Source organism: Corvus hawaiiensis, chromosome 3 (genome assembly GCF_020740725.1).
Source record: "Corvus hawaiiensis isolate bCorHaw1 chromosome 3, bCorHaw1.pri.cur, whole genome shotgun sequence".
NCBI lineage: Eukaryota > Metazoa > Chordata > Aves > Passeriformes > Corvidae > Corvus > Corvus hawaiiensis.
In genome coordinates this window covers 18,319,283-18,335,543 of record NC_063215.1, presented here as the reverse complement: position 1 = coordinate 18,335,543, position 16,261 = coordinate 18,319,283, and the positions used below count along the sequence as shown (strand labels likewise).

The window sequence follows — 16,261 nt, the reverse complement described above, 5'->3', positions numbered from 1 at the left end:
ATTTGAACCTAGATTGCAAACTCTTTACTGAAATTTTTTTTCCAAGTATACTTCTGAAGTCCCGAGTTTAGAGAGATCAGAGAATTAAACTTGTGACATGATTCTTTCTCATTTGGAAGTTTCCGAGTTTTTTGGAAATTGCTTATATTTGCTTTCAGAAACAGATTTTATTTCCCAAAAAATTAATGAAATAATTAAAAAAATATATTTCAGTACACGTTAGTGGATCATACTTTTCCAGGAGACTGATAAAAAAGTGGACTCCAGTGTGAGTGCAGGAATTTGTCTTTATGTAATATGTCTATCCATGACTTGGAGGACCTGATGGAGTGCTTGCTCCTCCAGTTTAGAGATGGCATTAAATAGCAGGGGGACAGCTGATGTATTGAAGACTGCCTACCTTGCAGAGAGTGGTGGAGAGGCTGGAGGAACGGGCTGACAGGGACCCCACACAATTCAATATGGACAAAAGCCGAGCTGTGCATGCTGGAAGGAAGACTCCCTGACAATGATTCAGATGGGAGCCTATCTGTGCAGGGTGCAGCTCTGTTGAAGAAGCTCTGGGGGTCCTGGTGGGCTGTGAACTGAGCCTGTGACAGAAGTAAAACCTGGCAACAGGGAAGTCAAAATTGTCCTGGATTCTGTTAGCAGAAGCATGGCCAGGAGATCAGGACCAAGTGATTAGCTCCCTCTGGTCAGCACTTGTTAAACCATTTCTAGGAAGCTACATGCAATGTTGGACTCCCACTTCAATAAACTCCTTGATAAACTGCAGTGAGTTCAGCAAAGGGCCACCAAGATGGTCAAGGGGAATTGGAGCACTTGCCCTCTGAGAACAGACTGATGGAGCTGGGCTCACGCAGCTGGAAGCAGAGAGGGCTTTGGGGAAGCCCAGCAGCAGCCTCAGCGCCTGTGGGGGCTCAGCGACTGAACAGACGGAGGCTGTTCACACAGCAGTATGTGTCAGTGTACAAAAGGCATCAGGCCCAAGATGAAACAAGAGAGGTTCAGTCTGAAGATAAGGAGAAACTCTTTCACCATGACAGCCAAACAGTGGGCAGGTTGCCCAAAGAGGTTGTGCAGTTTCCATCCTTGGAGATTTTCCAAGACATACTTGGATAAATCTCTGAGCAACCAAGTCTGATTGCAAAGGTGACTTTGCTTTCAGCATGAGGCTGGGCTAGAGACATTCTTAGATCCCTTCCAAAGAGAATTATTCTGCAGTTCAATGATGTGTATAATTTCAACCCACTGTCACAGATTCACTTTCTGGTACTGTGGCAGAGTAGGAAAAGGAAACAACTGAAAAGACTTACTAAAAGCTATGTGAGCAGAGCCTGATGCACCCACGAGCTGTCTGGCAATGTTAACCCTGTGCATCAGCATATCCAGCTGCAATCTGTAGATCACTCCTTCAGGTACATAAGGTATTGCTTGTTGTGATCTTCCTCTCTCTCTTAATTTTTGGCATCTGTCCCCTAAGAGATCCTGTACCTCTGGGACTGCTTTTTGTATTAACAGACACTTTTGATAACCCCTTTCTTTATCTGAAGTGAAAGTTTTAAAGACCAAAATCACACATCCATAGAACACAATTTTTAATTATTTGAAAAGAATCAGCTTGGAGGTTTTTTGGACTGTTTTTGTGCTTTCTAAGGAATATTTGCAGATCTTTATTAATTACTGGTCAAATTTATTTATTAATTATTATGTAAATATATTTTATATAATAATTTTTTCTAGTGCTTGTATAAGCTTGCACTCCTTATCCTTGAAGCTTACTGTCTCGTGCAATATTCTCTTCCACTCTTTTCCTGTGTCTGCATTGCACATCCTGACTGCTTGAAGAAGATTGTCACAGCCACTTTATCTGCGCAGGCTCAAGAAGCCAAGCTCTTTTAGTCCATCTTGTACGACAGACATTATATTCTGTGTTTATCTCAGCAGTCCTTTTTTTATTAATTTTATTTGTACAAAGGGTTCTTCAATATTTGTGGTCAAATATGTACAACACTAGAGTACTTTTTATCCATTCATTGTAGAATAACACTATTGCTTTCTTGGTATGACAAGAAATAAATCACTTGATGCAACATAGCAATAAGTATCTTTTTTCATTAGTGCTTTCAGTGAGTAATTCATGCACTCATGTCTGCTATTCCTTCTGCCTTTGCACCTGATTGAATTCCCTACTTTACACAGTTTTATCTCTGTTCCCTAATGCACAACAGTGCATTTCTCACGTTTTTATTATATTAGTTCTCAACACCAGATTTGTCTCTGGATGATACTTAACTGTCGTCTCTAATTACATTGTAGCTTATCAATGCATTTCTTAAGTACATTTTCCTTTTTCTGCAAAGATAAATAATGATAAAATTAAGTATGCTAAGTCCTAAAAATAGTTCTTTAGTACTTTAACTGAAAACTGTTTCATTTCAGTTCTTATAAATAGTTTTCCTGTATCCTACTCTTCACTCACTTTACATTTCTTTTGCAGAAGTTCCTTTATCTTCATTAAATTTCTGTTTCTTACACTTTTATATTTAACTGATGTTTTTTGGGTCCCACATGGCATTTTATAAAAATCCAAATATGTGAGAGCTACCTTTTTGAAATCTAAATTTGTACAATGATCAATTATATTCTCAGAGAAAGATATACACCTGCTCAAAGGCAATTTATTACTTTGCTGCTTTTTTGCAAGTTCGCTCTTTTAGAATTGTTACTGTTAATGAAACACTTGTATGAACTGTGGAATATCTGGCTTTGGTAACTGAACTAGGTGGTGTTTAAATCTGCAAGGGCATATGCAGTTACAATGGATAATAATGTAAAGTTTTCGAAGGACTCTATAGATTTTTTGTTTGACCAGGTTAACATCTGTTTTACCTTGACTGTAGTACACTCTTAAGAAATGTGAGTAAAAGAGTACTACCTCCAGTTTTATTACTTAATTTTCTGATGTAAAAAAGTCAGAAGAGCTAGACTGCTCTTTGCCCTTCAATGCTGAGAATGTTGGAATACAGTAAAAAAGCAATGCAATATCCGGAACAATTGTAATACCTGTACTATTTGGACAAACTGTTCTCTTCCGTATTTCACCTAGTCATGAAGGTTGTAGGTAAAAAGGTGGTGCAGGTGGAAATTGTGAGGTATTCCTTTTTGCCAAGACCTGAATGTGGGAAGAGATAAATTTCTCAAGTGTTCCTGGAGGCATAAATCTTGTTGGCCCCATGCTAGCCTGCAAACAAGATTCAGAGCTTAGACTGGTTTTGGTCAAAGCAACATTATCTTCTGGCAATGAACATAACCTCACATGCAAAAAATACACCCTGGTTAAGATGGGTTTTAATGTGGGAAAGCTTTTTCCAGACATCAGAAGCTATATTAATTTATTAAAACATTTTACAAATTCTCCTTAAAATGAGTAATAAAGGACCTGCAGGATAAAAAAGGTCTGCAGAAAACCAGATCTATCACAGTGGAAATTAAGGAGTTAAGAGATGCCACATTCCTTCTGAGAGCAACTGTGTAATATTTACTGTTTGCACTCAGTGTCTGCTTAACACTTAACTCATCATTCATCTGCCTGACTCTTTTTTTCAGTTATTTACTTTGATATGGCAATAATGGAGCTCTTTGTGGTACTGATGTGTGCACTCACCCATACATAGCAAATTAACAGAAAATCTTTCTTCTTGCCAGTTAAGTTCAAGTAGCGCACTTAGAGACTTGGAATGAGTGACCTTCAGGCCAGGTTGTTTCTAGAAAATGATTTAACTAGACTGGACACTAGACTAAGATGGCAGAGTCTTGTTTACTGTCCAGCTGATAGACTAAGCCTATGATAATTTTAAAAAAAAAAAGAAGTACTAATTGGTGACTCAAAGCCCATTGGACCAGTAATAATATACTACATGTTGAAGCCTTTTCTTTACTTAAAGGTCAATTTAGCCCACATTTTCTCTAATACTATCGAAACAAAGTGCTTTAAGCAACATAAATAAACTTAGGAACAGAATGTTTTACTGCAAAAAATCAGCTGTTTCTGTATGCTTTATTTCTTCATTCATTTTGAGGACAAAGAAAGAAAATAAACAGAAAGGAAAATTTTAATAAAGGTATTCTGACTGTTCAAATTGAGTCTACAAACCAAATAAACCTTAATGTTTTAAACTCCAAATCCTTTTTCTCAAGCATGTGTTTTGACAACTGTTTAAAATACTATTTATGAAACCTAACAATATTTAACATGTTATTTTAACCCACTTACCTACATTTTTTTCAAAAGCAGCTTAGAAGTAAAACCAACAGGATATACTTTGCTGAACTGCAGATATTCTACACAGAATCAATTAATGAACTCGGATCTAATGTGTGTTTCCATTTGTAACTGATAGTATATTTTGAAAGTTAACCAAGGAAATCATATTCCCTTTACCCCAAGTATTTTTAGAAAGATTAATTAAAACCCATTCAGTCAGTTGAAAAGGAAGTTTGCATAGTCTAAGTCGTGTGGTACTGTGTAACACTACAGAACAGATGACAGCATTGATGTCATTGTTTGTACATTGTACTTTTCTGAATCAACACCAGCTCATATTGGGAACTGTGTTTGTCTTGCAGTCTGTGATATGATAATTATATGAAAGACTGAATTAACAAACATAAACAAGACAAGAGATAACACAGATCTGTGTGTCTATAATTCCATCCACAGTCAGCAATGATTATACCACAGGCTGACATTCATTATCAAAGAAAAACTATCTGAAGTTTTCTGTTCAGCAGTCCATAGTGAATCAAAGAGCACATTTTCACCAAACCCATTGTCAATTTTTTAATCTGTGATTGTACATTTGAAGTATGCACTTAAACAATGTCAGTGAAAAATTATCTCCCAATATCTACTGAGTTTCCTACTCCATTTGCAGAAAGCAGTGGTGGTAATCATATTAATGTCTTAGACATTCCATATGGATGCCTATCCATATGGAACCTGTCTCTCTTAACTGATGACAGATGAAGCCAAATGGATTTCTTAGTCTAATATTCTCAAGTTAGATGAGGTGAAATTCACATTTCAGGCTGAGTCTGCCATTTCACTATTCTCTGGGAATTGAACTATGGTCCTCCAAGGTGATATAAATGATTTTAGATTTAACAAAATGAAAATGAGTTTGCAGTTTGAACATGGAAGTGGATGTGTAACACTCTATAGACATCGGGTTGCATAAGGAAAACTTAATAATATGAATATGTGTGAAATTGAAAAACCTTCATAAATATAGTGGATGAATCAATTAAAGAATAAACCTAACAGTATTGAGTAATTTGCTAATAATCATGTACCTAAACCCTACCAAGATCCACAGCCTTCTCTTTCTATTACCTATATCTACAAGAGGTTAATTTAAGGATTACCTGAGCTGGGAACTAGACTCTGCTCAAACAAAATTGCACATAAAGCTGTTGCTGCCCTTCAGAGACAAGTGTAGGAAGGAACCTGATTTAATACTTTCTTTTGCCCACAGAGTTTCTGCCTAGTTAATAGAATCAGTCCCAGGAACAGGCAATGTAGTGTCATCTGTGTTTATCCCTGCTTGGACACGCACAGGGGAAAAAACTCTGATTTCTGCCACATGCTCTGTGGCTCCCCAGAGAAGAAGCAGTGAACAGAGCTTGCTGTAGGCACTGTTTAACAGTAGTACAGAAGTTATAATTTCAAGTATTATTGAGCTAGGCTATTCTGCTTACAGAATAGCTTTGCCTTTGCCCCAAGGAAAGGTCAACTCTGCATAAACCACACTCTGCTGTTACTGGTTGAGAAAATCTGCACAGACAATCTATTCCAGAACTTCATCCTCACCTGCAGAGTTTTTCTTACACCATGGTCCATCTTGCAATTCAGATGGTTATTTAAGTATACACAAAGGAGACATCTGCATGTGAGCAGCTGTTATACTCAGTGAAAATCTAGTCAATAGAGTCTGTGGAGTCCGGGTGTTGGGGTCCCTTTTCCCCTGCCATGTGGTCCTGGGAGAGGGGCCCTGGGGGGGAGACACGGGGTTTCCCTGCCCCTGCTCAGCCTCGTTCCCCATTGGTTGTTTTGTGTTCCCCTGCGCGGGCAAGGACCCTCGGGTCCTGGGATTGCATCAGTTCCTCGGCAGAGCCCCGGCCATGCGGCTGGAGAAATAAACATCTCTCTGAAACATCTATCAAGAATCAGTCCATATATATTTCTTTTCCACCGGCCTCCTTGTTTGATACGTGTGTTACAGTATCCGCACTGTAACAAATGGTAGAGAATTGTGAGCAGAATGATTCCTGATCCCTAAGGACAGAAAATTCGTGAGTAAAAACCACTCTAGATCTCTCTCTTCTCGCCTTGGTTTGGATATTCTCTCTGGACTGTGGAAGAATCGTGGGAAATGTGGCTCTCTGCATCACAGAAAGAAATGTATCTAGAAGTTAAAGGAATCCTTGAACAACAAAACAAGAAAGTATTTGTTCCGGGAGATCTAGAACATTTTTTTAACTGGCTTTTCAAAAATTTCTTTTATATTTCTCGAGACTTACTTTTTGATATTAATCCTCTGGAATTACTGGAATTAATCACGAGTGTTTTTGGCATGACATCTGGAATGAGATAAGGGATCAAACAAAACATACACTGGTGATAGAACCTCTCCGTGCATCCCTTGTAATCAGCGAAGCTCTTGAGGAGCATTTGTATGGTCTCATTACCCCTAGAGCAGAGGATGGCCATAATCCCGTGGCCAAGACCATGCAGCAGCCATCCCAGGAGTGCGTGACTGCAGCCGTGCCGGCGGAGGTGCCTGCGCTGGATGTGCCTGACCCCCTCGGGAGCGCACGCCTCATCGCAAACCCCATCCCTGTCCTGGGGTCCCCTGCCGCTCAACCACGAGTGAGGGAGCGACGCCACAGGCATGGAACGAGCGGCCGCACGAGCAGCCAGGAACCGGGGGTCAGCGTGGAAGCCTGCTCTGAGCACACGGCTCGGAGAGCCCTGTGGTGGGAGAAGCGGCGGTTTCCACAGCGACACGAGAAGCCGCGCAGCGCAGCGCCGAGCTGTAACGGGGCCGCTCTCAAAGCAGCGTGGTGTTGGCGGAGCAGAACCGCTCACAGGGCGTGGAGGCAGCGGTGATGGCAACACGGGGCCATGCGGAGCCCAGACACGCACCCGGAGCAGCGCCGCTCGGAGGGCACGGAGCAGCCGCAACGCGGGGGCCTGGCCAAGACATTGGAGTCAGCGAGGCAGCGGCCACGCGGGACCGGCAGCCACGACAAACATGCAAGCACGTGATAGGAGGAGTTGTAGCAACAAAAATCACAGGAACTGTGCAATGGTACAATGTAAAAAACAACTATGGATTTATAGCACGAGATGATACAGGGGAAGATTTATTCATCCATGGAACTGCCATTAAAAGGAATAACCCTAAAAATTACCTGCAAAGTGTAGGAGATGGGGAAGTTGTACAATTTGATATAGTGCAAGGAAAGAAGGGTTTTCAAGCAGCGAATGTTACTGGGCCTGGAGGTATTCCAGTCAAAGGCAGCCGTTATGCACAAAATTATAAACAATATCCATCCCAGCAGCTTCCCTACCCACAATCTACTTCCCCCTTTTACCCTACACCCAATATGAACCCTTTCCTAAATTTACCCCATCCCCAGTTTATTCCTAATCCGTTTTTCACCCCATGGCTTCCCTATACAATTCCCTTTCCCTACAACTCCTCTCCGATGCCGAGGGGGGGATGAAAAGGGGGAGGGAAGAAATTAAACTCTCTTCTGCTTCAGTTTCCCCACAAAGCATGCTCAGAGAGTCCTGTCTCCCTTCTGCCAGCCTTAAGATGTTCCAGAAAATCTGTTTGGACATTTAAAGACTCAGGAGGGTGGTTTGTTTTGTTTTGAAACTGTCCTTGTTGTTTTCAATGTTAAGTTTTTTTGTTAAAAATAAACGGGTGAAATGTCGGGGTCCCTTTTCCCCTGCCATGTGGTCCTGGCAGAAGGGCCCTAGGGGGGAGGCACGGGGTTTCCCTGCCCCTGGTCAGCCTCGTTCCCCATTGGTTGTTTTGTGTTCCCCTGCGCGGGCAAGGACCCTCGGGTCCCGTGATTGCCTCAGTTCCTTGGCAGATCCTGGCCATGCGGCTGGAGAAATAAACATCTCTCTGAAACACCTATCAAGAATCGGTCCTTATATATTTCTTTTCCACCGGCCTCCTTGTTTGATACGCGTGTTACAGTATCCGCACTGTAACATCTGGGGACTTAGTCAGCTGAGCACATGTTAGTGTCAAGTTTTGGCTAAGATGAACAGCTCTCTAAGTTCCACTGAATGTGATGGTAGTCTAGCTACCCAGGTGAGGTGTGGATGCCTGTTTTTCATCACTAAAATGTAAGAATGTGAAGCAGAAGCTGATTCTTATGCCTTCATATCTTACGTAAGTCCACATTTCTGAAAATTTCTGAACCATGTGTTCTATCCAAAGTAACCACAAGGAATAATTTCTTTCCAATATTTCTCACATTATTTTTGGACAATTGCAATTTTTGTTTACTTTTTTTTTTCCTAACATAAAGAACCTCAGATGGCTTAGCATCTCCACGCATTTTCTAGAGTTCTGATTGTTCCCATTGCTCTCTTCTGGTGTGTATCCAACATCTTTCTTGAAGTGCATTGACTAAACCAAAGAAAGTACTTCATCTGAGGCTTGACTGTGGAAAGAGTTTTAAGTGGATGTCAGTCCCCTTTATTCAACCTAGTATGACAAATGAAATGCTTTGAAATTACTTCCATGAATACTTTATTTCCCGTGAAGTAAAATTACTTCAATCAAGGTATTTTACTTGCTGACATGCATTTCAATATATTGCATAATCTTATTTAATTACTTTCCTTTGAGAGTGGTGATTCAAGTTACAAGTCCTTGAGTGTGGCCAAAAATTTGAGCTAGATCTCCAAAGGTATTGAACAATTGGACAGGAGAAGAGCAAGCTTATTTTCTGGCCATGTTGGAATAGGAAGGATAGGCTCTTCCTCCTACAATTTGAGCTGAATACCTTGACCAGAAGGAGAACTTTCCATTCACCTAAATAAACCACTTAATCTGAAGAGACATGTGAAAGTGAACTCATGCTCCCAACACTTCCTATCATCTATCATTTCCTATCAGGCACCTCCCTGTACAGTCTGGGTGATGTGAACTTCACTGTTATTTAAAAAATAAGAACTAAAGTGAGAAATATCAGTATACCTGAATCTAAATTGTGTGTCTGGGCCTTGTATCTCTTACTGAATCAAATATTTTCCTTTAGTATTATACACTTTTTAGGTATTTTAGTAGTGAAGGGAAAATTCAATTAAGAAAGGGTTGGCCTGCAATCATGCTGGCAGTCTTCTGTCTGAGAATTAAGACTGCTACCAAATCTGTTTTCAGCAGCTGACATGCCATGTCTAGGATGTGATGACCATGCTCTTGTCAGGGCATCTCTCGTCAAATTCTTCAGGCTGTAGCACTGACTTCTATCTAAACAGAAATATCCATTTGGTGTTCCGTTTTGGTTCTGTTTTGTGCCCCATGATGCATTTGCAGATATAGAAATATGAAAGGAACAGAGAAGCAAAACCAGGGGCTATATGGAAAGTTAACATCAGAATGAGAGATACACAGTAAACAAAATTCAGGCTGAATGCATTGCTCTGTCATATACATCAGCTTTCTTATGTCAGATATAGTCAGTGGTTTTCTCTTGTATGACATTGTATCTCCTGTGAAATATACAGACATAATATTTACTTTGAAAAGTGAATACCTTTATCATAGAGGAAGTTCCATAAAACCTTTGAAAGTCTTTCATGGTTATAATGGAATTGAGAATATATTTAGTGTAACCAATGACAAGTAATTTAGCAATTAAAATACTGCTTCAACAAATGGAATGATACAATGCTAACAAGTTTAAAAAGCCTGAGCCATTTTTCATATGCAGAAACGTGAAAAATAATTTCTAATCAAAAAAATGCTTGAAGGCTGTATTTATAGAAAAATGAGGAATGATGGGTGTGTATTTGCAAATATATATCTAATCTCTTACAGCCCAGACTCTGCAGTCTTGCTGTAAAAAAAAGCCATTCTTTTGATCCTGAATATGAAGAACTTTTCTTCACATTCATTATTGGAAGAATATGTGCATACATATAATTGTCCACATATACATAATGGATATAAAGAAAGTTATCTACACCCATTTTCAATCCTGCGGTCAACATGCATTTGATGTCTATATTTTGGCGTTTCACTCTTTGTGGTTTGAATACCATATTCATTAGCATGGAAATAATCATCACAAAACTTCTGTTTTCTTGAGACTTGCCTGAGGGGGGCAGAAATTTTATGTGTTAAAGGGGTTTTACTGAATTCTTTTTAAAAAATGATAGCAGAAGAGGTGGATCGTGAAAGTGGATAGTGCTGACCATGGTACAAATGTCAAAAGAGCTCACAATTCCATCCATGTTGTTTCTGTGGGAATCGCAGCTGTAAAGAACAAAGCAAGTGGCAACTAAAAGGAAGAAAATAAGGAAGGTGGGTGAAATTTCTAAAGGTCCATCTGGTACTATTGTTTGCAATATTTAAGCTACTGAACAACCACTGTGTTATTGTTTTCTCCATCCCATTAGGGGCTCAGAGTAACCTGGTCTAGTAGAAGGTTCTCTGCCCATGGCAGGTGGCTTGGAGCTACATGACCTTTAAGGCCTCTTCCAACCCTAACCATTCCATGATTCTATGATTCTACTGTTTTAGCACTGTGCCTAGAGACCTTCCCCACTGTGGAAAATGTAGTAAGAAAAATTAATAACGTGTTGGAGATAGCTTGTCAACATAAAAACTAGATTACTCTTGAATATTTCTGCTGCATGTACATTAGCATTAAGTGCTGCTTAAATAGAAAATGAAAAACATTCCCTTCTGTTTCAGTTGGTTAGAGTATTGAAGTTAGCTTGTTCTTAGGATACATTTCTTGTATGAGAACTTTGGTGAATAGTCCTTTCCTGTGGTCTGCTATAATTATTTTAAACCATTAAGAGCTGTGATTGCTCATTTCAAATTTCTCAAGGGGAAAAAAAATCAATGGCTGCCTTGAAATGCATTTAAATTTAGTATTTTTGCTGAAATTCATAAATCAGATATGAGTCAGTGTAAAGGTCGTTAATTACAAAGATTGATAGTTGATCTTAGTTGATGGTATCTCTGTGTTCACATAGTCATATGCCACTTCTAGGAAAGGGAAAGTGTCTGAAAACAGAGCTGAGTGCTAAAGGACTCGAGATGTTGTATAAATAAGGACAAGTAATTTACAAATGATTTATTTCTGACCTTCTTGATTCTAGGAAGCAGTACCAGAGCTCCCAATTTACTATCATGGGTTTATAAAAAGCAAATAGGTGCTTCTGTTTGCAGGTGTCTCTGGATACAACTAGACTTCATAGCATGTCAGATTCTCAGTTGGATCCTGATTCCTGGTTCTCCAGATGTGAGACTGGGCTTCACCATGGTTTCTTTCCAATATTAAATTTCTATGGAAATCAGTACACAGAGAAATGAAGGGTGTGTTGTTGGGGTCCCTTCCCCTGCCATGTGGTCCTGGGAGAGGGGCCCCGGGGTAGAGGCAGGGCCTATGGGGTTTCCCTGCCCCCTGGTCAGCCTCGTTCCCCATTGGTTGTTTTGTGTTCCCCTGCCCAGGAAGGACCCTCTGGTCCCGTGATTGTTCAGTTCTTGGCCAAGTCGCCGACCAGGCGGCTGGAAAAATAAACATCTAAACATAAATATCTACCAAGAATCGGTCCATATATTCTTTTCCATGGGCCTCACTGTCTGATACACATGCTGCAAGAATCCTCACTGCAACAGTGTGTGCCTGTGGCTGTGTATTTTAGATTTTGTCCTGTTACAGTTTGGGATGAAGCCAACAGGCACACTGGGATTCAGAAACAGTCTCAGCATTTTAGTAGTTTAGATGCAACTCTTTCCACATGTGCAGGACCCGTGACTATTTTTGTTTTATTAAAACCCACCCTCATCAGTATTAGATTAGTTTTTCAACTCTCCCACCCTCACCTGGAGATGCTTTATTTTTTTTACAAGGCAAAAGTTTTTCAGCCCTTATGATTGAACCCCTTTCCTTAGTTATTAAGCCGCATCTGTTTTAGCAGCATTACTTTAGTTCCAGCATAAATTTATTTTCTTCACTATCACTGGGCAACATTTTGCATATTAATTGAATCATGGGCAAAAAGAAACTAAACACACTTAAAAAAAGATCATAAAACCAACCAGGAACAAAGATTTCTAATAATGAAATGGAGTGCATTCAATGAATTAGAAAATTAAAAGGATCTTATGCCCCAAACAGGCTACCAGAAGCATATTATGGCTCTAATCCAACAAATATTTGTGCACATATCTAACTTTTCTCATGTGAATAAGATTAATAACATATATAATTAGGATTTGTAATTCAGGAATCTCTGGGAAAGAACTCTTAAGAGACAAGGCAGACAAAGATGACAGTAATGTTTTCTGGGAGATCACAATCTTTTTCTCCTTTATACTTATACTCACCTAACCAGATACACTGTGAAAATTATGGTTTGCTTAAACTCTCCTGGAAGATTTTCTTGGCTCAATAACACAATTTCTTTCTTATAATTTCCATTTTTAGATCTCAGTTTTCTGTTTTTGTCATAGAGAGCACTTATTCTAAGATCTGTGCAAAATATTTGCATAATTTAATTATATGGACATTTTTCACTACTTTTGATAAATTCCACAAAATGAAATTTTGTGTTCTTATTTAAAGTATTGCAGAGGAAAAAATACTAGAAATTATGGTATTATAGTTCAAAGATTATAATTCATAATTCAAACTAAAGCCAAATACCCTCTTGGAATATATACTTCTACAAACAGAAAGTGTTATGCAGGAATTACTGGATAAAATTCAATCTTTATGTGATATAAAAAAGTCAGACTAGATGACTGAATGGTCCATTAGGTTTTAAGAATTTACATTTATTTATTTATTTATTCACCAATTTTCTGTATTTTTGTTCTAGTTGGTCAAGGCTGATAAGCAACTCGTGTTCCTATCTTGAGAAGGCATCTCAGTACAACCTCAAAGGAAGATTTTTGACTGTTTCTGTGAAGAGTACCATAGACTGAACAGAATGGTGTATTTTCAGTTATCTTTATATCATTCAAATAGCTGAAAATTATGATTTGTTTCCAAGGTCTCTCAGCTAATGCTGTTTCAAAGGCATTTCAGCTCAGAGATCACAGCTGAAATTTTCCCTTACAGGATTCTGGTAATAAAGTTTATCCAAATGAATAATTGCAGAAATGGAGTTATGCAAATCAGTAACAAATTGTGCACATGACCTCTAAGAATATGTAGGGATTTCTTCTCATCAAAGATATAGATTTTTTTCATGTACACATGAAGACTCCTTTCTAGGAAAATTTAGCATGCTTTGCATGAAATATAGGAACATGAGTAATCAGAACACAATCTCAAAAAAAAACCCCCAATGTCAAAAAACCAAACAAAGTAATGTTTCTAAAACCATCCCCTTAAGATGGCAATTTGACATGCCAGCCAGCTAACAGAATCCAGGGACTGTGCCAGCTGCACGTTTGACTGCCGCTATGTACATGCAATTTTTGCTTGCTTTGTGTGAATAGCTTCATCATCTTTAGACTTTTCCTAACACATCATCTGGTGAAAAGCTAACCAAAGAGGACTTTCTTCAAGGTATAGTTTAACTGGGTAGTTCTAGGGATCAATTGCTGACAAAGCATCATGGAACACAAATGGCTGATGCTGAAGTCTTCACTATTGCAGTTGAGAGATTGTTTGAGAATATAACCTGATCTGATTTTGGGGTAATCCTGCCTATCAAGCATTTTTATGATTGTGAAAACTTGTATTTGTGTGGAGGAAACTGTCTGCATTCAGAAAAGATAATGGGTATGCACTGAAATGAGGGATGGGATGACATAAGAATGGAAAAGGTGCATCAGTTCTGGAAGCTGATCTTCATCGCAGATAAGAAAGGGAATGATTACATTATTTTTTGCTTAATAATTCCCTATATTCTGCATTTGATCCTTAGCTTGTGTGAAACTATTTATTCCTGTTGAATAAAGTGGAGCTATGTCAAACTAATCCATCTGAGAATCTGGCTGCCCTGTGCTCGTCTGTGTAAAAAAGGTGGTGTGACATGGGTTTCACCCGTAGGCTTTAAATGTCTGGCTGCATTTGTTGGGTTCCTGTAACATACATATGCTTTAAAATAACCTCTCTCTCTTAATGAATTATGTTGCACTCTTGTTTAGAGTCTTTTGCAGTTCAGTTTTGAATAAAAAATATCATACTCAAAAATAATTTTGAAATATAATTTGAAAATCTTGATTCAGGTTTTTGATATTTATTATAGCAGTCTGTGGCCATATAAGTTCAACCATCTATGAAGACAAAAATAAAAGGAAAATAATTTTGTGTAATAATCTTGTGTTTATGTACTATTAGTGATACATCATATTTATTGTCAGGTCAGCTAACAGAAGACTGAAGATGCAATATATCTAATTTAAAGGAATGTCTAGAATGAAATACCATGCTGTGTTACTGAGTATTATGTTCAACTGGCTGCTTAAGGTGCAGCTTGATAATTGGCCAGTGACACTTTAATTTCTGTGTCAGTGTAGTTTTGAATAATTTTTGGCCAGTATAATGCATTTATTCTGTGTTTAATAGGATCATTACTATTTTTCAGCAGATATAATTTTAAATTACGTACAGTCACAGGAGGACCAAATCACAACACATCCTCTGTCTTTCTTCATATGTGAGAATTTCAGTAGAAATATTCACTGTAATGGTCAGATATATTATATATTTATAATAACAAATGATAGCATTGGTTAAGAGAAATTTGACATCAATAAAAAATCTTTTAAAATTCTTATAGTTTGCATTATGATATTGTTTTGTAATGTAAATAATTTGATTTTTACTTGCATTAAGACGTGAGATGATTTAGAGAAGCATACAGAAATGTCCTAGTATCAGGCTTTATCCATTTATCACCTAAAGAACAGCACCTTTTCTATTTTTTTTAGTAATGACATGTCAGCACTTAATTCAAATATGTGGTGGCTTATGAAATCCTAGATAATTTATGTAAATCTGATGTGTACCAATAGGCATTTAATTTATTTTGGGGAGCATGCTAAAAGAAACAAAAGAAAGCATCAAATCAGGAAATGCTGTAAGTTTTATGAAAGGGGTTCATTGTTCTTGTATGCTTGCTATAAGATAAAAATTTAAATTATGCAATAGTTAGGAATTCATAGAAATTCTGCATTATACTCAATTCTCATGAGAAAAAACCCAAGGAATTTATGCTGTGAATATGTTAGGAGTTTGTACCCTATTATCTGATGCAATATAAAATAATTTTTTCCTTGAAATGTACATGCACACACATGCACGCACACATATATATAATTTGTACATACATGCAGAACTGTGCAATATAAAGTTCACATGACAGGAGTCTGTTAGAAAATAGTTGGAATTACAAAATCAAGAAAGAGATATAAGATTCCTTTATTTGATATGCTGTGGAGAAAGAAAATGAATCATAAATTTTAAGCAACTGCAATCAAAGTTTTCTAATTAGATAGAAAATCTAAAGTTGAGCAACTTTAGATTGTAACTCTGGTTACCTCACCAGTGATTTGCAAAACCATCTTCCAATAAGGAGTATGACATACTCAAAATTGTAACATTTCACTATTTTGAATTGTTTCAAAATAACTGAGAAGAAAAGTCAAGAAAATGCCTCCTGGTAATAAAAAGTTATCTTGGTCTCACTTTTTTTTGAACAAAATGCTAATACTTTCTTTGCAGCATGGCTTTCTCATTCTATTTCCTAAATGTTGTGTCACATATGTGCTTAAAATACCAAATTGCATTTTTTTCCATTTCATCATGTGTCTTTTTTGCCATCACTTCATAAAAGGAATTAATTTCCAAGCAGAACTGTGAAACTGTGGAATCAAACAAAAAAAATTGTCTCATTTGCTATGAAACAATGGGTTTGTGCAAATTTAAATAGTGATAATAATGACTTGGTAATATACATTGCTTGATAGGAAAGACCAAA

At 38.0% G+C, this 16,261-nt stretch overlaps 1 long non-coding RNA gene across 1 annotated transcript in view; it reads left to right on the top strand.

Annotated features, from left to right (window-relative positions):
* Positions 1 to 1,206: 1,206 nt before the first annotated feature.
* LOC125323970 overlaps positions 1,207 to 16,261 on the top strand; it is a 37,212-nt gene continuing 22,157 nt past the window's right edge. The window contains exon 1 of the long non-coding RNA XR_007202733.1: positions 1,207 to 1,418. This is a non-coding gene — a long non-coding RNA (uncharacterized LOC125323970). The remainder of the gene's footprint in view (positions 1,419 to 16,261) is intronic.